The sequence below is a fragment of the Xylocopa sonorina genome, chromosome 5, assembly GCF_050948175.1.
Source record: "Xylocopa sonorina isolate GNS202 chromosome 5, iyXylSono1_principal, whole genome shotgun sequence".
Taxonomy (NCBI): domain Eukaryota; kingdom Metazoa; phylum Arthropoda; class Insecta; order Hymenoptera; family Apidae; genus Xylocopa; species Xylocopa sonorina.
Window position 1 is genome coordinate 5,068,073 of NC_135197.1, and position 22,493 is coordinate 5,090,565.

At 51.5% G+C, this 22,493-nt stretch overlaps 1 protein-coding gene across 1 annotated transcript in view; it reads left to right on the forward strand.

Annotated features, from left to right (window-relative positions):
* The window catches only part of Plexa (plexin A), a 216,072-nt gene that overhangs the window by 68,433 nt on the left and 125,146 nt on the right, over positions 1-22,493 (forward strand). The window lies entirely within an intron of this gene.

The following is a 22,493-nucleotide window of genomic DNA, read 5'->3' on the forward strand; positions in this document are numbered from 1 at the left end:
GGGAATATCGCGCCGGGGTTGGATGCTAATTAGCATTTTCCAATTAAGGCGGCAAAGGCGGCGCAGGATCCGAGGCAGCGTCGCGCGCTCCTCCAGGAGATAGAGAATCGTTCCGTGCGAATTATCCTTCGCGTCGACATCAAGAAATCGCGTTACGTCCGTAATTCCCGACTTTCGCGACTCCCTACTCTCTCACCTACTCCCTCATTCTCGCGATCGCCCGTCCCTTTCTCGCTTTCGTCACCCACTGCCACCCCACTGTCGTATCTCTCGCTTCCGCGTCCCACCCTCTGTCACCTCGCGGATGGAAACGCGATACACGTAGAAGCGCGTGCTTCCGCGCGAGGTTCCACGCGCGTCGCAAAATTTTCGATCTTTGCCTGAGTGAATCTGTCAGCCCCGTTCGAGTTCCTCCACCGTCGCTGGCCTTGAGAGGGTTGGATAAAGGGCTTTTTGACGGCGGTGCTGTCGTGTAAGTTCGCGAATTTGAACTTGCGATAGATTCTCAATTGGGACCGTGAGAAACGCGAATAGATCGCTTGATTACAGATTCGCTGGAGTGGATTTCAGCTTCTCGAGGTTTTTCATTCCATGCTCGGTTTGGAGGTTGAACACACTGGTATGTGTTCATCGGATTAGTAGACTCTTTGCTTAGGTAGTTCTACGGTTACACATATCCCGGCTACCGGTAGCTTATCCACTCTTCCATAAGAGATCCTCTTACAAAGGTTATTTACAAACTAGAATATACTCACCCTTCTGAAGCTAGTGCTACCGATCTCTCGACTTCACCCTCGATTTACCATCTAGGCAGGATCGATTGGGGGGTGCGCGCGAATTAGCCTTTAATTTCGACGCGAGGAGCCGCTCCTTTTTTTCGTCTCCCCTCGCGACCGGTGGCCGTTTCCGGGGCGCCGCGAGCGCAGGATCCTCCGGTCGCGCGTTTCCGCGTGTCCAATTACCATTTGCCAATTAAAAGTTGGAGCAGTGTATTGGACGGACCCTCGAAAGGACCCGGCTGCCTAGCGCCGGACGGAGACTCGATTATAGGAAAAGTGCGCCGCGTGGACTGTTTAGAGAGACTTTTGCGAGAGGGTAGAAGAAGAAAAAAGGTCGTCGGAGTCCGAATAGAGAGAGCAGGGAGTGGTTCTCGAGTGGGAAGAGGGGAAAAACACGGCGGGAACCGATGCTCCCCGAGGAGGCAGGATGTCGCGGGGAATATCTTTGAAGGAGCAGGTCTTTACGGCGAGTAGACAGGGCCAATTACAATTTTCCAATTAAAAGGTACGCCGAAGGGACGCTCGTCTCTCTTTTCATCGAACAAGGCAGATCGAACCGGTGGAAGTTTAACGTGATCAAAGTGCACGACGGTCGTGATACGCGTTTCCTCGATATTCGAGTGCGCTCTCGCAGTTGCACCGGTGAATATGAATAATTGAGGGGAGGATAAATATCAAGTTCTCCTCGAGTGCGAGGAAAACGCTCGAAGAGATCAGTTTAAGCCTAGCCGCACCGCACGTGCACCAGTGATAAATAAATTGAACGATATGGCCAGGTTAGCCGAGACGCGACGAGAAATCCGCACCGTTTCGCCAACGATCTCACGGCGTCGATAAATTCCACCCTTACGTGTAACCTTCGCGCGTGGCGTTCGAGTCCGTTCGATCTCGATAATTGGGTACGCGATCTTTCTTCTGAATGAACGAAACTGCGTGCAATTAAATTACCACTGTAACGCGTGGACACGCATCGCAATTATTGGCCGTTTTCTGACGACCACCGAAATCGCAGCCCCCCAAACGGAAGGGTTAAGGAGACCGGGTGGCGCGTCTGACTCGCGCACGCGTCACCTGTACGCCCACGGGTGAACGGTAATACAGGCAGCTCGGTTAATTACAATTTCCCAATTAAAATGCCAAACAGTCCCATAACGCGTCGCAAATGGACGGCTTCAATCGGATTTCCATTATCGTCCCAGCGCCGCGATAATTTGCGGCTAAACTCGCGTCTCGTTCCGGGCGACCGCCGCGCGCGGACCAGCCTCCGCCGGCGGTCGCTTCTCTCCGATTATTGTTGCTGCCGTTGCTTGTTGCCACCGTTGCTTGTTGCCGCGAAAGGCTCGCCACCCTTTTCACCAGTCACCCCCGTCCCGACCGCCACCCTCGTGTCGCGTTGCCTGGACCCCGCGCGACGCACCGATTCTCCCTTTTGTCTCTCACCCCTGCCGGGGTAAGCGTCATCGGGTCGTTAAGTTTAACGTCACCGGCGATTAGTTAACGCGCTCGTGACCAGTCGACAGCCTGGCATCGGGTCAAGCGTGTAATTTCGCGCGCGCTGGCCCTCCCAACGATTTTCCCGCGATTTTCTGCTGCCCCTCCGAAACTGACTAATTTCGAGGTAATTTCTCGATCGCTTTCGTTGGAGTTCCGAGGGAACCAAGAGGAGAGAGTTGCATTTTTATCACTTCAGGAACAGAAAAATGTCTCGTTCGTCGCGAGAATCGAGTTCCAACGTAGAATCGTCGCGGTTCTGTAAACGCGTAGCATCGCAAAGCGTGCAGAAGTAGAAGAGGTTAATAAAGTGTTTACAGCGCAAAGGAACCGCTCGTTCCGGCTTTTAGAGCGATTCGATAAAAGAGGATAAAAAAAAGGGAAACGTTGATCCTGTTAGAACGGCTTCTGCGCCTCGATAGCTGCTGCTCCGCTAGCTGGTGGCTCAGCCAGCGTGACCGATTTCATTCAGACGTTGCAATTAACGCTCGCCACGTACGGGATCTCTCGCGAAAATTTGCTGACCGTTCGGAAACGCGATGCTCGTGACACGGTGATACACGCGTGATATACGCACGATTTTCAGTCGACGTTACCTGGTAACGGATGAAAACGGAGCGCGCGTTTGATAGCCAAGAAATATAACCGCGCGTTTAATGCACCGGTGCCACACGAACGAATATCTAACGTACGATAGACCGCAGCTTTTAACGAGAATTCCGATATAGAGCAATCGGATTATACCAGGAATTTGCGACCGTTAACATACCTCGTAATTACTAATTATATGCGTTTCATCGTTATATATCGCAGACGGCGCGCGTAATTCCGGTTGAATCGATCCGGTAACCGAATTCGAGCAGTACCGGCGAATAGTCTTTCAAACGGAAACAGGGAAAAATACATAGCTGCTATTGGCTTTTAACGTATCGGATATCTGTTTGCCGTAGACGAGATAAATACACCGCCGTTCCTGATTAATACGACTTTATCAATCGAAACGTACGAGCTGGATATAACCGATTGCGAATCGCGATAGCCCCGGTTCTGTTTTTTTTTATAAAACGCTCAACCGTTTCGTTTCGCTAGACTTGGAAAACATGTTTTTCGCGGGGCCGCGTCTGCGAGTCCTCGCTGCGTTGATCGCGTTGCGAAACGAACGGAATCTGTCCGTCGAAACAATAAATCTCGAGGCGGTGTTTCTTTCAACGAGATTTTCATCCGTTGGAAAACCCTCCCGCTGAAACGTCCGCTAATTTGATTATTCTGCCGCCATACTTCGACACGATTCAAAGGCCCCGCTTGCCTGCGGCCCACGAGTCGTTTAATTATTATACATACTCTTGTTCCGCGAACCCGGGCTATTCTCTGGTTCCCGACGCGTTTCTTGGTTGCTCGCCTCCCGAGGATCGTTAAAAATTCATCCGTACCAGCCAGCTCGACGTACATGCATAATAATACAACGCTACGCCCTGGCTCGGTTTTTTTCGCGTTCGACGCTCCCATCGATATTGCAGAACGATCGACCGATCGGCTGCGGTTGCTGGTCGGGCGCAATTTATTTTACACGTTTTTTTCCTCGCGCTCTTGCGGAAAACCGAGAAGGTTCACCTCGTTGTTTCCCCAGTTTCCTCTTTTTAACGTTTCAGCGGATAAACAGTTGACTGGCACAGTTTCCTTGAGAGATGCACGGTTAATTCGACCGCGCACCGAAAAGTCAGCGGAACCAAAATAATTGGCCCGCGTCTCGCGGCGGCAATTGCAACTGACGTTTGAACCGGTTTCCGCTCGTCTTGAGACGCAGCCGCGCCGAAACTCGCAGCCCCGCGACCCAGTTAGAAATTAATCTTCCGCCCACGGTATTTCACGGGCTTTCCAGGGCTAACGAGTCGTTAACATAAAGGCCCCGGGTTCCCTCGCGAAAGCCAACGCTCGCGTATCGGTTAGCGGAATTTTGCAAATCGAATGAAACGCGGAACGAAAGCGTGAAACGGGCGAGGCGGTTTCCCTCGCGGTTTCCCAAGCGTAGAAAGCGCGAGCGAGGGGCTCGCGGATGGGCTGACCCGAGGCGCAACGATCGAAGATCGAGCGGCGAACGCCGCGGGACCCTCTTGCAACCGATTAACGAGACGCTAAATGGATCGCGATGCTCGAACGGAGGAACGCCCGCGCCCCAGCCGTTTCTTTTTCCCCCGTTCCACGCTTAGCAAGGAACAGGGGAAATCGAGGCGGACGAGCAACTCGAAGGTGCAATTATATTGCCCCCTCGGCGTTGGCCTATCACGAAAGATGATCCAGCCGCTTAGCGGCCAGATAGCCATCGAGACGTTACGAAAACGGGCAATCGCGCCGGACTCTATCGTTCCTCTTTCCCTCGTTTCGGTAAAACGGGACGTAATCGCCGGTGAGTCATCGAGCGTAGGAAAGCTGATACCGAATCAGCTAGGAAAGTTCGCTTTGTATACTGGATATGTTCGAGCCAAGACCTCGGCTCTGGCACGTTGCGGAATTAACTTCGAGCCCTATCCTCGTCTGATCTGCTTCTCGAAGGAACAAAATTTCACTTCGAAACGAGTAGAGTATTTCTGCTTGCGAGCACAGGGTGCCTCGAATCGACGATCGAAAGGAGGAAGGAAGGATCGAGGAAAGCGAGAAATGCAAACGGGGCTGGAGCGCAATCTTCGCGGAAGCGCGTCGATCGTGGTTAGCCTATCACGAGAGGGTTGCGCGGGGTAACGAAAATATTGCGCGAACGATATCACGTCGGCTCGGACGTGTATCGTAATTGCGGCCCATCCCCGCAGCCCGTTCCTATCTCCTCGAGGGGCGATAGGAAACTCGAGAAAAGCGATAGGGGTGGCGGCGGCGCGAGGACTCCGTCGGGGGTGGTGAATTGCGCAACCGCCGCTCGACGGAATAACTGTTTTGCCGCGGTGTGCTCGGTTACACGGTTGGAACTCGATGTCTTCCGGTCGCCTGGCTAACGCGGAGTAATTGGAAACTGTTGTTGTGCCGGGGAAGTGTTCGCAAGTTGCGACGCCGAAGGAAACGCAGTTACCGCGCGCGTGCAGTTTCTATCAAGAGCATTCGCGCGTTTGGTCGCGCGCCGTCGACGCTGGGGCTGTTGTTCGTGTAATTAATCGGTCCTCGAACGAGTCGTCGTCCGTTCGAATTAATTCCGGACACTCTGTCCGCGGACCGCGTCCACGAATTCTGGGCTTCTCCTTGTCCGGCTGGACTCCAAACGTGATATCGTCGCTACGATATTCGAGTTGTACGATAGCAGAGCTGTAGATACGAGCCAGCATCGAAGCTGCGCGCGAAAATATAAATAACCCTCTAATGCGTTATCTCCCACGCGACTTAACAAATGAGCGTTCGCTATCATTCGAACTCGCCCTCCGTACGCCTACTCGAAACAATCCTTGGACTGTGTACAAGGAACCTGGCATTATTCGCCAGTTTTAAAAGTGAACGCGGTTATCGTATCCGCGGGCCAGGCGTTATCTTATAAATTCTGGCGTTTAAACGAACGTTCGTTTAGCCTAGCCGGAAACGCGAGAAACCGCGGCATTCAGGTCGTCGACTCGATGGAAATCAACGGCGGACGTGGTCGTCGTCGTCGTCGTCGTCGTCGTCACCGTGGTCGGTCCGCGAGCGAAAGAAGAGGGAAAAGGCTAGGTCCGCGTATTCGTGGAACGAGAGACGCGGTGCATTAATGTACACGCGAGCCATTACAATCTTGCAAGACGTAATTTCAGGACGCGTAATTTCGCCCGAGCATTTACGAGACCCGGAGTCACGAGACCCTTAAAAGGCTAGCCGTTGTTCGCCGCTCTCCGTTCACCTGGGGATATACCTTTCGGGGACGGCTGCCCTCCACTGCCCCTCTGTAACCGATGGCCCTTGTACTATTGGACGTTTACGACCGCGAACGGACGACGGTCAATGTTGAACCGACGCAGGGGGTGTCCCTCTGTAATTTTGATCTACTTTGGCGAAGGGACTCGGAACGGTGACGGTTGGGGTGTTAATAGAGAAGGGTGGCCGGAAGGATTTATGGAGTTATGTTATTTGGGAAGTAATTAGCAATTTTATGGTTTTACGGGCTCCCTGGGAATTGCTCGGTTCGAGGTTCTTTCGTATCGGTGGGAACAACACCCGTCGAACCAAGGCGAGAGCAAGTCGGTTGACGAAATTCCCGGAATAAATAATCGACGTAGCCGCGAAGACGTAAAAAGGGTACGCTTACCCTTTAGCATCCATTTCCAAGTTTACCAAACTTGGAAACCGTATAACACGTCGTTCATAAAATTCTCGTAAAGCGCGAGCAAAAAGCTAGACACTTTTCATAGCCCAACCCCGTTCAGCGAACTATACCCTGGTTGCAAGAACAAAATCTACTTGGGCCACTTTTGGTGGTCTCGCCTCGACCGGGGCAACAAAAATGTTCATCCTAAAACCTAATCTAACCCTATTACGAACTCTCGTCAAAATCCACCCCCCTCTCTCTCTTCAAACCAACCCCGTTCACCGGGCGTGAACTGCACGGTAACAAAGTTCGTTAAAAGCGGATGGGGCAGGTAGTTTGGCCAGGCTCGAACCGTCCCGCTTGTCTGGCGGCTCACGTCGTAGCTCAAGGAACGCGTCGCAATATTTCCAACGCGATTTTCCTCCGACTAATGCACGCAGTATACACGACGTGACTTTAGAAAGCGGAGCGGGAGTTATTTCCCTCGGTGGACCCGGAGATGGTGGCGAGGCTGCGAGGGAAATAAACAGTGGCGAGCCAACGCCGGGGCCCCGCCACCGTCGGCAGATTTATCGTCAATTTCGTAGCGTTCTCCTGGTGCCCGGGGTTTTACGGGCCACGCCACGCGGCCGTGGAAGGTCGTTCGTATTACTTAATCGAACGGACACGCACGTAACGCGCGTAACGCTCTCGCGCCCCTGGCCGACTTGCGGGCTACGGGGACCGCTCCTTCCGTTGTTTGCCTCCCCATTGTTCCGGTTCGCCAGCGCGATCATGCGAGACGCACGAACGGATCAGACTTTCCATTCACGCGACAAACAACCAACGGCACGTGTGCGCCGCGCGTTACTTTTACGACCGGCTTCGAATTAGGCGAGCTGTGGTCAGGCTTTGCGAGATTCGAATTTTATTAGTTCGCGGGAAAATGAGACTGGACTTGAGTCTGATCGGTGAAAACGTTAAGCAGTCGGTACGGATCGCGAGGTATCACGTCGGGGACGTTGAACCATCGAGAGGATTACTAATTGATAACAAGAATCAGCCGCGATATTAATTAATAACGCGGAGTCTGAAAACGGGGTACATTCTGTTTGACCAGCGCCGCGCATCGAGCGAAATCTTGCTTTAAGCGATTAAGCTATTGCGGCGATCATTCCATGCAAATCCCAGCTGCTAATGAGTCAGGACTATTTAAATGATGTACTCGAATCCGCACGCAAGCTTTCCATTTGCCACATTGTACAGTCCCGTTTCTGCATTTAATCAGTTGTATGAATATCTAATTCGTTTCCCGTTATGTGTCTGCTCTTAAAACTAGCAACGTGCTCCATTATTGGAGCCGGCGCGCGTGCATCAGCCGAATGAATTACAAATCCGTGGGACGATGGATCGGCGTTCGAGTCCCTCGATGGCGATGGGAGATCGTCGCGAGTTAAATCGAGCCGGTCGTTACCGCGGATCGAAAACAATCGAGGTGTACAGCTTCGAGGGGCGCGCGAAATTCCAGACAGACCGTGGTACTAACCAGTCGGTTTAAGGTTTCTCCCTTAAACACGACGACTAATCCGTAATCCCGCGGAACGAGTTCGTCCACTACCGCCTTGCTCTCGCTCCGTTCCGCTCCTGGATCCTCGGTCACCGGCTAATCCGCGGATTAACGCGCGACACTATGGGAATTTATAGCGCGGAAAGACGGGAGGCGATGGTAATCGCGCGCGTTGAAACGCGCCGCGAATTTCTCGTCCAGTCGACGATCTCGTCCGCGCGCGCGCCTCGCGCTTCCATCCGTTCTCCGTTTCAAAACCACCCCCTCGACGCCATCGCCTGGTCCTGCGACCTGGTCGCGGTTCCTTCGAACGAAGCGTCACTCGCTTGTCGCTCGAAAACGGAAGAGATCGTCGCACCATTCGCGTTCGACGCGAACTTCACTTGTTGCGAGACACACCGTTCCGGTGTGTTCTCTCTCTCTCTCTCTCTCTTGATGGTTTAAACCGAGTCACGTACCGCGTGCACGCTCCGTCGAGAGAATGGTTACCGTTGCGGGGCTGGCGTAATTTACCGGCGACCACGTAGGTTTACATGCTGCACGCTTGTACGGTAACGTGAGAAAATTGTCGGGTTTTTGTCGGGCAGATTAACCGGCCGGTTTCGAGGTGTTGCTTAGGCGTTGAAGAGTGTATAAAGTCTGGCTCGTTGAAATTGTCAGGATACTTTTCACGAGTTTAATTCTCTTTCTATCGTTTATCGAGAAATAGCACTGTTGCGATATCGATTTTAGTCGTTCGTTATAGTACTCTCGGTAGACTGATCCCTTAAAGCAGCCAGTTCTCCGGAAGTCCATCGAAACAGATGAAGCCACCAGAGAGATCCGACCAGAGGAAGCTATCATTAAAATAACAGCAAACGCGAAGCGAAGAAAAGGCGCGAGCGTCAAAGAGCGCAACACAAGAGCGAGAGGGTCTCGTTTGGTCGAAAATGGGAGCGGTTGGTGCTCGCATCGAGTATAATTTCGGGCGAATAGGAGGACAAGCGACGAGTCACAGGGGGTAGTCATGCGGAGTGCGACGGCGAGGTCGTCGTCCTGGGCGATTCGTGAGCGACGCTGGTGCGCCACGGCCTCGTTAATCCTTGGGAGTCGCCGCGGCGCTAAGTCTCGTCGGGTTAGCGACTTTTCCGGCGACGCCTGGGGAAAAAGACGAAGCGAAACGGAACCGACGATGCGGCGGGCGGGGACGAGCGAGGACGGGCGCAGAAAAAGGTGGCAGAAGAGGAGAAAACTCGAGCGAACGGGTGAGAAGCGTTCTCGGAAGCGTCTACGGCAAACGACGCCGCGCGACCCGTCGCAATTAGCGCTTCGCGATCGGCAAACGAGCTGCGCAGCAGCGTTCTCGCTCGATTATCCTGCCGCGATACGGTCCATCGACTATGAATGAAGCGCCTGGTCCCGCTTGTCCTCTCGTGGGAAACCTTTTGCCCGCGCGAACGCTCCGAGATATGGCGCCGCGCGCGGGGAATTCCTGGCCAATTTGCTGTCCGATACGTTGCCCCGTTTCTCCACTGATAATGGCGCAAGAAACGGTTTCATTAAGGGGACTAATTCCGTTTTTAAACTGCCGCAGCCGCGCAACCGTGTTTCGTTCGTGTTGCTTCTCGCGTTGCTCGTTCGATTCGACCGGTAGCTTCGAGCCGCGTAACACGGTTCAGGTAATTACGGGTTTCTTGGAATGATAAGTGGGATCATTGGTTACGTTACGATGGATGTGGCAGGCGTTTTTCTCGCGGCTAAAGATAAGGCGGAGAGATTGGATTCGTTCTGCAACACGTAGAAACGATTTTAACTTCGTTGCACGACTAGTGTCGGATATGTTGATTATCCGAGTTCTCCTGTCGAAGGAGCTTGTCAGGATAGACCTTCGAGCACATCGGAATAATTAAAGTAAGTCAAATGATAAATACATCCGGGCTAATTGGTAACTCGTTAACACCCAAATCAGTTTATCGAACAATCTGCATTCATTCAGGGAAACCATACTCGCGGCAGGGCCGCAGATTATTTGCCTCCGGTTCTCACTTTCGTTGGCTGGCTCGGATCAATCGGATCGCCCAGGCGGTCCATATTGAAGTCCATAGTTCATGAATTTTTATTCCCCACAAAGTCACCCGCGGGCTTTATCGCGTTCTCATTTCGTCCCTGACCCCACCCCCGCGCAGGGAAGTTTCGCGTCATCCGGACCGGGTCTAACTTTTTCAAACATCATTTGCCTTTGTAAAGCAATCGGGCCGTTCGCCGGTCGAAAATTGCTTTCGTCGAGTGTATCGACCTCACGGGAGCGTATTACACGCGTCCGTTACGCGATCGCGAACACATTTTTTTCCTACCCGTTCCTCTCCTTCCATTTATTTCCCCCACCCCTCTCTTTTTATTGTTTTCCCGAGTTCCCAGCCGTCCCTTTCCCGTATTGTAAGCCTCTAAAATGCGTGTTTTTTAAAACGCTATCGCGAGCCGCGAATGACATCTGTCCTGCAGCACGGACGGCGGACGAACGTTGGAAAATAGCGCGTTGAAAGCGCACCCTGGCTCGGGGATAAAATAAAATACAGAATTTCGGGGGAAATCAATAGTCCCTCCTCGCGCTCGAAAATTTCGCCACGTATCGGCCCCGAATTCTGTTCTATCTTGAACAATTGTTTGCTCGATACCTTTTCGCGGCAGCTATCGCAGCTCTCCGAGTATCTCGGCAACGAAATTACCCTCTTTCATCCCCTGCGCGCTCTCAAATGTCTCTGTCTGTTTTTCACCAGGCTAATACGAAAACGACTCGACGTTTTACATTACTGCGTGTAAGTAATCCGATGGACGACGTTCGTCCATGCGAACTCTTTGATACCAGCCAGAAGAGCGGTCGGACAGAGTCGTCGTAATTAACGGTGAACCGAGGGGTCGTGGCTTGATTGGAAAATTATGAATGCCGCGGACGTAATTGCGCAATTGTCGATTGTGACTTTTCCCCAAGTAAGAGCATGATCGATCTACTTGAAAGGCAATTGAGTGTTCCTGCGATTGCCCTCGAGCCCCGTGAACGCCACCCTCCCTCTCCGCGCTCGTCCAAGGGATCGAATGCAACGCGATCGCGTTCCGTGACTCTGCGCAATCGTAGCGCCGATGCCGAGGAGGAACGGAGCGCGTGCACGCGCCTGGTCGAACGCGGAAGATTAGGTTTGCGCCTGGAAAAATGTACGATTAGCCGCGCGCAACCCCCTTTCGAGCTTGCTTTCGTAACGCCACCCATGAAACTGTTGACCAGAGACGTTAAGAATTCTCTTCGACGATCCACGCTCTTCTTGTTCCCTCTCGTTGCGTTTTCATTCGTTTTCCCTTAGTTTCAACCGTTAAAATTCTTTTACCCCGTCACGATTTTCCAGCGGACGCGATTCTAAGGAACGTTTCCACTTTTCGAGCCCTCGGTTAGTTTTTGAAACGAACGAACGATGTGAAATTTCACCGACGCCTCATTTCCCCTCGCCTCTTCGTCCAAACGAATTCGATGTTAGTTTGCCATTACTCAAAGCCGCTGTTAACGTTAACATCACTCGTCCATCATAATCGACACCTAACCTTTAACTGGTGCCTCACGGAATCGCCGTGAGCATCCATAAATAACTCGCATCTTACGGAACGCGCATTATCGAGCGTCCGTAGCGTGTCTGTTTCGAGAGAAGTTTCGCCGAACAATTACTAGAAGGAGGCCTCCGCCTCGACGCTCTTCTAATCGGGCTGTTACTTCCCGTACTTCGTTAACCGCGACGTACGACACGTGGGTGGATCGTTAGGAATCGGCCCTCGACGCGGAGGTGCGCGCGACTTTTGTCGCCACCGCTTTAAACACGGTCTCGCAGCGCCTCACAGCCGCTCCCGATGACACGAATAAATGTCCCCGTCAAACTCTCGATAACCTGTTAATCATGGATGCGCATAATTACTCGCTGATCGCGCATATACACCTTAAGCCTCTGATTCCGTAATTAAATTGGACGATGACGTACGACGAGAGACGGGCCGCGTGTGTTTCCTGGTTGAATTAACAAGATAGGATGGGCAGGTTGCAAGCGTACGTCGATCTTGCGCTACGTTCGCTGCCTTCAGATTTATTTCGTTTAATTAATTATTCTTGCAGCCGCTTCTGTTGCCCGGCAAGAGGGATGCGTATATCGGATGCTCCCATTTATCTAGTCGCGTCCAGATCTGTAACACTATCTGCTGTTCGACGATACCGCCTAGATTTGAATTTATTAGCGCTTTTTTTACAGCTGCGCATTTTCGATGATCTGGTATGCGTTTTTTTTTTCTTTTGCGATGAAGACATAGTGCAAGCAATTTTCATTTATTAAAATAGATGCGAACGTATGTTATCGTCTGTGCGCTCCGTTGCGAAAAGTGCAAGGGTCCGTATATATCGAAACGTTGACCAACTCTTGATACTTACATTTTCATAGAACATTCCGCAATTTTCCGGACCCTCGTTAACGTATAAAATACCAAGTTAGCGCGTTCCGTTGCTCCTCCCAGCGATGGTACCTGCTTCCCCATTTTAATCCACCGAAAATTTTATACCCTTCACAATTTCCTCCGCTGAAATTAAACTTATGAAACAGTATTGCGTTGCCCGTTATTTCGAACGAGAGACGAGGCTCGGTTTTAACGAAGTAAACTTCCATTCGGATGAAGATGGTTAAAAATGGCACATTTGCCGCGCGTGGGTCCGGTGAATTTCATTCTTCCTCGTATTAAAAATCGAGTGGACGCGCATCGCTTTGAGTGAGAGCGTGACGGCGATAAATATACGTTAAATGATACGAAATGTTAAGTTGGAAAAAAAAAACAGAAAAAAAGAGGAGAAAAAAAAACAGGTCGACAGCGAACGCAGTCCATGAAATTTATTGCCTCGCGTTTATTACTTTTTATATTATTCGAGTTTAAACACGGTGTGCATCGGTGGTTCGTCGTGCCTCGTAGATCAGTGCGAGTCCAACTCACTTTCGTCAGCGGACGTTTAACGAGCCGTAAACTATTAAACAAAATGGAGACGAAGACGAGCGTAATTCTCATTAAAAAGGACACGTGTGCACCGCGGGTCGAAATTTCTAACGCGCGTCTGTTGATCTCCCTTCTTTCGTGAATGGTGGAACTCTGATTGCGTTCACGCGTTTCAAGCGAGAATAACGAATTCGTTATGGCCGCAATCATGTTTCTGTGCTGTACAATATTTGCGGGGGGAGGGGTGGGGGGTTGTTTTTCTCTTTTTTTAGCAGCAGCGTAACAAAACTTTTTATTGCGCCGGTTTGAATTAATTTCGCGGGCCCGCTGTTATCGGAGCACATATTTCATTTACACTCTGAAACGTTTAAACAGTGTAAAAAAAAAGCAACCCAAGGCAACTTCGGTAATCCAAGAGTCATTGTTACGCGACGAGTTTCATTTCTCACCAGCAAACGGAATGAATCTCTTAACCGGAACCGTTCAGCATTAATCAGCATTATCAGAAAATTCCGCGAACGTAACGCGCGATCGCGCCCGTAACACGTAAGTTTCGTTTTCAACGCACAATCGCTTGCTGGCGATCCCTCTCAGACCTACCCCCTGGTTCGCTGGTCCGGCACCAAAATCCGTCCGCGATCCTGTATTTTTCTCGACGCACGATTTTTCTCTTTCGTCAAGAGCCGCAACTTTTCACGAGCTCGAGCCCGACGGTAAAGGGACGGGGTTTTTTTTTCCGCTCCATCTGTCGTGAAGCCGCGTAGCGACCGGGACCTCCTCTGAGGCGAGCGACGACGACCAAAGCGTGACCGTCCACCCCCAAGTTCGTAACAGAGACGTATCTGCTGTCGTCTTCGTGGCGAGCGACCGTCCCCTAATTCCTCGTATCGTCTCGAAGAAAACGAGAGCGAGGAGGGTTCGGCTGGGCTCGCTCGGCGTCGCAACATCACGCGATGGGGATGCGTCACGTCGACCGCGACGATCCCCAACGGGGTCGGCTCCTGTCGCGTTTCGCGTGCACTCCGCCTTAAGGCTTCAACGAGGATCCAACGTTTTCATTGTTAGGAGGCTCACGCGCCTCTGCCGGCTTTTGTCTACCGAGTGGCCTCGATTTTTCCGGCTTACCTCGCCGCTACAGGACACCCCTGCCGCGGCTTAAGGGCCTGCTATCGTTTTAATGATTTATTTTCTCCATTCGACGGTCATCATCCGAGTTATGCTTGCGCTCCCCGGGGGAGGGCTGAAGTGGACACGGTTTTCTTCCGGGATGGCCTTTGATCGGTATAGTGTGTGGATTCTTGCCATTCTGGAAATGAAATCGCCTTCGCGAAAGGTATCCTCATCCTAAATTTCGCTCTTTGATTTCAACGGGGCAAATGTTTGCCGGCGGAAATGGATTTGCTTTCGGAAAAAGTGTAGACGCGCGCGCAAAGTTAGCCTTTGGTTCAGACACGAGGAAGGAGGAGAGGCGAAATGGTTTTGAGAAAAAGCGTTCGTTGTGGCAAAAAGTTCCTTGTAGAATCGCGAATTTTTTTTTCAAATAAGAATACCTCTCTGTACTGTTTGTGATTAAATGGCTCAAAGATCTTAATGAGAGAAAGAGAGAGTGAGAGAGAGAGTGCGAGAGAGAGTAACTTGTAGAAGACTGTTGCAATTATTCGTCGAAACTGATAGGTTGCTGAATGAAACCACGATTTCTCAAAGAACGGACTCGGAAAAATAGGGATACCGTTTCATCGAAAATCGTGCGATTTCTATCCGAGCTTAAATTCAGTCGAGTGACTCCCGCGTATAGGGCCCTCGCCACGGCGTTGGTTCATCCTCGATCATTGGTTTCGAATTGCCAGTCGCCGGAATGATCCAGCGGAAAAAACGGCATTCAAAGTTGAAAACGAGGAACGCTCCAGCCGCAGGAGGGGTAGCGATTTTCACGGGACGTTGGTCCCGCTCGAAAAACAACGACAATGTGGCGAAACAGATATAAATAACTCGTTTTCCCACGACTTACTTTCAATAATTGAAAAACCCTCTCTGTCCTTTGCGCGGAGGCCGCGTATCCGCGATTGGAAAGCATTTCGACCCCACCACCCCACCCTCGTCCCGGGTATATTCACTCTCAGCTATCGCTTTTTACCGTGGAAACACGCAAACCGGCCTAAATAACGGGCCACGCGAAATTAAAGGAAGTTTTGCCGGCTCGAATCGTTTCTATCCAAAACTAATCAACCGGATTTCCTTTTAGCGGCTCACAAAAGCCCGGCTCGCGACGAGCGGCGTGCTCGTCGATACACGGCCGTTGTATAACCGATTTCTATCGATAGTCCATTCGCGGGACTTGGAAACCATTATCTCGAACGATGATAAACGATCAGCTTTGGGGTAGGGAAATGAATGCACCGAATGGAAGGGGATGAGGGGATGAAAAAATTGGACCGTCCTCTCTGTTTCGTGGTCGACGGTCGCCGGTCGATTTTCTCGAAAGCTGAAAACGGAAAGTCGGTGTGACCACGGCTAGTCCGTCATCCTGTAATTAGCGTTGTCGAAGTTGTCGAAGGTGCTCGAAGCGAGAGCGGCCAGGCCCGGAAACACCCGGCGGTATCGCGCGTGGAGGAGGTCGTGGAATCGATATCTCGATTCCCCCTGTTCCCTCTCTCGTTTTCGCCACCCTCTGTGCTCTTTCTCTCTCGAACCTTCTCCGCACCTCTCCCCGTCTCCTCCTCTCCTAGAATCCGACCACCAACACCGCCACCGCCACCACCCTCTGTTCGTCGTCAGGTGCGCGCGTACAAAGGGGTGCGTACGGCAGAAGCGCGCGCGCGTTCCATCCAGCACCCTCTCCTCTTCCACCCCGTTTTCCCTATCCCCGTCCCCGTTACCCGCGCCCTCGACTCGTCGGTGGATGCACAACAGACAGATGTAGGCTGATTAGAAGCTCGCGTAGGCGGCCAGAGGCTGGTTACCGGTTTTCAGCCACCATTATACCGCGGTGTGACGAGCCACGGACGAACCTCGCTCGCTCCCGCCAGCCGAAGTATCGACTTTTGCCGGCGAGAGTCGCGCCGAGTCGCGGCCATATTTCCCCAACGAAAATGGGCCAACCCTCCGCCCTCGACAATTATACAAGCGCCGCTGACCCGTAGAACGTGCAATAAACCCGACGATAACGTCCCGCTGCTCTCGCTCTTCCGGTGTTCCTACGCCTTCTTTCCTCGCCTCCGCGCCTCTTCCTCTTCCTCTTATTCCCGTTACCCGTCTCGAACGTCCGCAACGAGAGTTCGCTGCCTCTCCCCGTCGACGGGCCGCCCCTGCACGGCCAGATTATCGTGCTTCATCGCAGCTTTTTGCCCGGGTTACAAGCAAGCGCGAGTCCCGCGGCCACTCTTATCGATCGACGCGTCGCGTTTTCAGAAGTTAATGAAACTTGAAGACCCGGCCCACGGAGTTCGGGGGTAGTTTCACGGCGAGATTCCTCGCGATTCTCGAGGGCGCCAACCCCTCTCTCTCCCTCTCTCTTTCTCGAGCCTCGCAACACCGCCGCCGCGCGTTGCGCTCGCTTTTTCGAGGCGGACGCGCGATATTGGCCGATTCCGAGCCGCTACGATTTCGAGTAATTGCCCGGCGAAACTGAGGGAAACTCGCGGACGGATCGGCGCCCGTTCGAGTTTCCTTTCCTGTATCGATCGCCGCCGGATTAGGGTAAACGGGGACATCGCCGGGGAATCGTCGGGAGGTTTCCTCCGCGCTGCAATTCGACAGCCGAGGGAAAGTTGCTCGATCAGAAGAAACTCCGTTCGAATGGGGGGGAACGTGAATGAGTGCGAATGAATGAACGGCTGAAATCGCTCGTCGGTTTTACGTTACTTTTTCTCCTGCTAATAGTAGAACAACCGCAACAGATTCCCGTTGGTTTGCAATCTCTTTCTTTCATTCTTTTTTTTTTTTTTTTTTTTTTGTTTTAACTCGACCCTTCCTAGTTCCGCTACGAATGTTCCGTTGCATTCCTACGTCGGACACCGTCGAGCGCGTTCTTCAAATGATATATTACTGGTTCCTAGACCGAAAGTAGGTTGCTCATTCAGCACCCTACAATCTTCCCTTCCTGCACGGTACCATCTGCGCTAGTTCCATCGTAACGACCAAAAAATTACAGCGATATGTAAATTTCTTCAACGATCGGGGTTAACCTTCTGCGGTCGAACGGCGATTCTCACTCGCCACGATGTTTCGTGTGGCAACTCGAGCGAGAGACGTCAGCTTCTGTTTATGTTGAATTTCGTTATCTCTAATTGATAGAAGCGAAGCATTGGTTTCGAGAATAGGTCCCTTAGGCTGTTTCTGTTTTCGGTTGGAAAGTGACATTGTGACGTAAAATGGGGATTAAGATAAGAGTCCTCTACGACTGTAGTCCTGAATACGATGCGTCTAACGTTAGTACAGTTTCGACGATCGTAAGAAGCACACGTACCGCGAAGTTTTGCGCTACTCGTTTTAAAGTTTTAACGCGAGTTTGATTTTGAATCGATCGGATACTTATCTATCCATGATAGTGATGTGGTATCGGGTGTGAGGGATAAAAAAATTAGAGCAATAGACAGTGAATCTGGAAATAGCAGCAATGACCCACAAGCTTCTGGCAATTCAGAATGTCTTGGTAAGTGTTTACATAAAAAATCACACCAAACGCAACTACAGAACTCGAACTCCGATAATTACGTTTCTCAAAATGTGAACACAGATAATATATTAAAATATAACACTTTCGTGTGTTAATTTGTAGATAACTTCATGTACTCGCGAAATCGTCTCGAGTTGCAGCGTCGCCGATCGAAAAAATCGTCGAGGGTTCACCTGTCGTATATTCATCACAGTCTGATCAAGATTAATCGAACCAGCGCGGAGAATTGATTGAGGACGCGATTCTATTGTAATATATTTGGTTGGCCGTGTACGAATCTGCCGGGAACCAGGCTCTCCTTTCGATAGCCAATCCTATCCCAGGGTTTCTCGTCGTGTTCTGTGTTTAGCCACTAGAGCCGGTAATTCGAACTCCTTGCGCAGCGAATTCGAGGACAATCGATGCGGCGATACTCAATGTTCACGGTGTCCTTAACAGCTTCTCCTAACTACCGCCGGTTTGCGAGTTGGACACTTGGAAACCGGGCCAGACCGGAGCCTTCGTCGCTCGCTCGAAATTTCGCGGCGATATAATAATAATGTTACCGATCGAGATCCCATCTCGCCCAGGATTTCTATTAGCGCCCTTATCGCGGCCAAATCTCCACCGCCGCCGCGTCTTCCGTTCGCCGCGCCTCGCAGGAGATCAGGCTGTTCGTTAGTCTGGGATTTGGAGACGCTTGTTCCTCGAGATATCATCCGTGTATCTTATCTACCTCCGAGACTTCGTCGTGCGAATCGTCCCGGTTTCGTTGGAGCATTTTCGCCATTTATCACGCAGCCGCAGCTAGCAATTGAAATTCACGTTGAGTCACGCGTCCCGTTTCGCGTCGGTGGGAAAAACACGTTTCTTCGTAACGATGATTCGTGCCACGGTGGTGGGTTCAATCGATATCATCCGTCGAGCGAGCAACCCTTAACACGTTTGCCGCGTGGAGCACCTCGATGATGACTCACACCTGCGAATACTGGAACTTCCATTCATTAAAACGCTTCTATATCCTCAACGTTTCTTCAGCAAAGTGTCCATTAGAACATTTGAAATATTTATTACCCTTCGTGCATCTTGAACTTTAATTTTCTCCGATCGTTCAGACGCTGTAGTCGTATGTCGGGTCGGAGACAGCGTTCAAAATCTCGCCCCGCAATTATTTCGGTATCGGTTCATGATTTCCCGTGAAACTTCGGTTCGCACATACGCTCAACTTTCCTCGAACGTAAACCACGTTAATGGCAGCCAGGAAGTTCCCAGGAAGGGCAAGTGATCGGAAAGTCCTCCTCTTCGTCATCGATAATCCTCAGTTTCGGTGAGCGTGAACTAAACGCGTCTGGTACGGTGGCGGGTGTCCAGCTGCCCGACGTGCACGACCTTTAACTACTTTACCACGTCGAGGTAACCTCGTAAAGCGGCCGAACACCCCGGCGACGTCGAAGGGATGGCGAGGCTATCGCGCTCGTCGCTGGAAACTTGCGACTCGATGACTGCAAATTCACTTTGCGTCGAACGGGGGGAGTGGCAACGAAAAATTGCGACTGCAGCTGGGACGACAACGACGAGGACGACGAGGACGACGACGACGATGGTCGCGACGATGTTGTTGGGTTCCCAGAGCATCCATGGGCGCACGGTTACACGAGCAGGTTACGGAGATGGGACTAAATGGGGTGGCGCCGGTGTAGGAGCGTGGGGTGCACACACGCGGTTCACAGGCGTTAGTCGGGCGACTATAAAATAAAGCGGACATCAAACGTGCGAGGCCTCGCGTCGTTTCTAAACGTGTACACGTCGTAAATACGAAACGGATCGTTTTGGAGTTATTAGTCGCGGGGATCGGTGAATGGATCGTTTCGCGTTTTCTTTTCGGGAATTCTGCTTTACGGTCGTGCGCTTATGCGTTGCATAGAACTTTGCTGCTAGAACCACTTAATGACGGTATAAAGTAGGCGAACGACGTTAATCCGTTGTTTAATTACTCGTGACGGAGCGTAGCCGATGAAAGTTGTCTTATTATAATTCTATTACCATTATTTATAGACGTGGTTAACCTACGTTTTAAGTAACGTGAGCGAGGCAAGGATTAAATGTTGAGTTCCTTTAATTATTGTGTTATTTTGAGAAACATCCTTGGCATAGGACATTATATTACCATTGCGATTCACGTTTCCCCCGCGAAAGACGCGTTGCGTTTTATTTTCCTATTGGAGTACCATTACGGTTTATTGAGAACGAGGGAAAAAGTCGCGGAGGTACGCAGCGCGTGAGCGTTTCGTCTGTAGAGGACGGGTTAATTAATTTCCCAAGGAGTATAAGGCGCGGTAATAGTGTTTCCAGCGAAGGGACACGGGGTCTGCGGTGATATTCTAATGTACACGAGCGCGAAATTCATTTTTCCGCTGGCACTCTCGTCGTGGACGGGCATTCACTGTGCGATCGCTGGAAAAGAGTCGCGATTAATGGCTCCTTCCATCGTCCGCCGCGACAAGGCTTTACCCCTCTGCTACGAATTCGTTTAACTATAAATCTGGGGGGAATAAAACAGCACGACGTCTTAAATACTTCTGTACGCCCGTGACGCTTCTTTCCCTCGCTGCGTTTACGTTGTTCAAGCCTAAACACGGTCGTCCGTCGTGGCGAGCCGGAGATTCTAGCCTCTCGTAACCGCGTATCCAATTATAAATTATACCGATTCGACTCTCACTTTCGTGGTCTTGCCATCCGTAAATCTTCCCGTTGCTGCCTTTCTTTTGACCGTCGCTGTTTCGCGCAGCGACAGAGATTAAGATTCTAATCAGAATTAAAATAGCCGAATTTTTCCGGGAGGACTGGCTTTTTGGTGGAGCAAGAACGTGGAACAATCTCGTACGCTCGCTGGCTGCTGTACGAAATTCGTTTCGACTATCCGGGGAATGGAGAAGCTACCGGCGATACCGGAATCCCCGGGCGAAAACATTTCGATCCTCCGGCACGCGCAAATCCGAGCGCCCTGGACTTCTCGTCGAACACGACTTCCCGCAGCGATTTCGAGCGAGCAGATGGCGGTTCGCCATCGCAACGGTGGCTCGCCTATTTCTCGCGTTGCGTTTCAACCGCTTGACCCGCTTCGAATCCGTGGCGCGATCCAAAATAGAGGTTCCCACACCGGTGTCGGTGCGAGTTCTCTGGGATTGGATATTGGATTTCGCCGTGGAGCTACTTCGTGGAAATTTCGAATTTGTCAAATTGTATTTGGCCAAGAGCGGGGGCTCGGAACTTTTCGCTTGCATAAAGATTTAATCCACTTTCGAGCCGGCTCGCCGTACCTCTCGAAACAAGCACGCTGCAGACGATTATAGGTAAAAAGATAAAAATCTACTGAAACGGAAACAGGAATAATCGAATCGACGTTTGCACAGGATAAAGTCGTCACCCGCGATCGAAGCGTTTCCCTCTCGAGTTCGATTTTTGATTAACATCGTAAGCTCGATTCGAATGGCTCGAGGTTTACGCAAAGGAGTAAGATTTTCGCGGTTGTCTAAGCCTCTTACGCTCTCGCCTATAATTTGCAGGCAGCTTCGCATCGGGAAATCCTCTAATCCTATTCCGGCGCGTTTCGACGGCCACTGACGGCTCTATCGAAAAATACGAGACGCGCGTGTGGTCTATCATTCCTCGTGCGGGCTTTTCACGTAGCTACGCGGCGACTTCCATACGCGTACCACCGTAATTTACGGAACCCACACCCGGACGACCCTATCATCAGCCAGCTCGTTGCACTTCAGAGTCGAAGACCCGAAGTCCCGTCCCTTTCTACGCGAGACAATAATAAGTATTCCTCCGACGTTCTCTCGTATACACCATTCGTGGTCGTAGATTTACGACGAGGAAGTGGCGGTTCTTCCTTCCCGTTAATCCATCGATTTTTATTTTAGTTTTAACTCCTTCGTAAACTCTTGTTGGGCCTTTTCTAGACACGTGTAACCGAATGAAAGAAGACTCGTATTTCATGAACGAAAGGTCTGCTTTTGTATCGCGATACGCGACGTGGGTAGAGTTTCGCGAGGTGAAGTGGAATCTGTAAAAGCGTCTTCGAAAATTACCCGTCCGCGAATATTTTACAGGCGAGCGCGACGTCCGGGCGAATTTCGGTCGAGCTGGTAGCATTTCGAGAGCCGTTCGAGCGCCGTTCGAGCGCCGCGAGTCGAACTCCGCGTCGAATAAAACTACCGTCAACCAATATTCCCGTATCAACAACTTCCCCCGACAGAGGCAGACCGTTCGAATAATACCCTTCCGATTCTTCCCTCAACACAAAATAACCCCACCCCCCGTTCTCGGTCTCGACTTGCCGCGAGTAAAGTCCTCGGGGACCGCGCGTCGATATCGGTTTTCCCCAGAACCGCCCCATTTCCCATAGAAACAATTCGAAACCCATTACTGTCTCTCGTAACCGTGCGCGCGGCGCGCGAGAGACTTCCCGTCGCTTTCCACGGACCTGGTGCCGCTGAAACCGCTGAATAAAAGTGGAAAAAGTGCAAAAAGTGGAAAAAAAAGAACGGAGGAGGGTGAAAAACGAAATATCGCGATTCCTCGACGATAGTTGCGAGGGAGTGACCCGGTGACACGGTGTCAGGGAGCAGGAACGAACCGTGGCAACCGGCTGAACTCGCCGATAGAGGTGGGACGCGCGCGATAAGCGGTTGCGTAGCTGGGCGAGCTGGAGCGATCGCGCTCGCGCGCGCGCGCGTGTTACACGCCTGCGAGCCGCGACAAAGGAGCCTCTCG